Here is a 431-nt window from a genome sequence, read left to right as displayed (position 1 = left end):
ATCAGCTGGTATTCTGTCTATAATTGAGTGGTGTGGAAATTTGTAAGTGACCCCAAACTTTTGACCCGCAGTGTAATTCAACTAACCATAACTTTATGTAACATCATGTTTTCCCTACAATGTTGTTCAATGCAGCTTGCTTTCTAGTTTGTGCAGGTCAGTTTAATTCCATTCCAGCATTTGTATTCATTATATTGACTGTTACCTGGTTATACATGGTTCTCACAGGACAGGGAGCTACAAACATCATACAGACTAGGATGCATTGTTGTGGTTTAAACTACCGTAACAGTATAAAAATGAGTTAACATGAGCACAATCGTACAGCAGTAAAATGTAACATACACATTATTGCAGCAGTAATATTAATCTAGATACAGAATCATCATGTATAACAGTAAAACACTGACAGGGAACAGTCCACTGCACAA

Source organism: Etheostoma spectabile, chromosome 15 (assembly GCF_008692095.1).
Source record: "Etheostoma spectabile isolate EspeVRDwgs_2016 chromosome 15, UIUC_Espe_1.0, whole genome shotgun sequence".
NCBI classification, from domain to species: domain Eukaryota; kingdom Metazoa; phylum Chordata; class Actinopteri; order Perciformes; family Percidae; genus Etheostoma; species Etheostoma spectabile.
Note: the sequence above shows the minus strand (reverse complement) of the source record.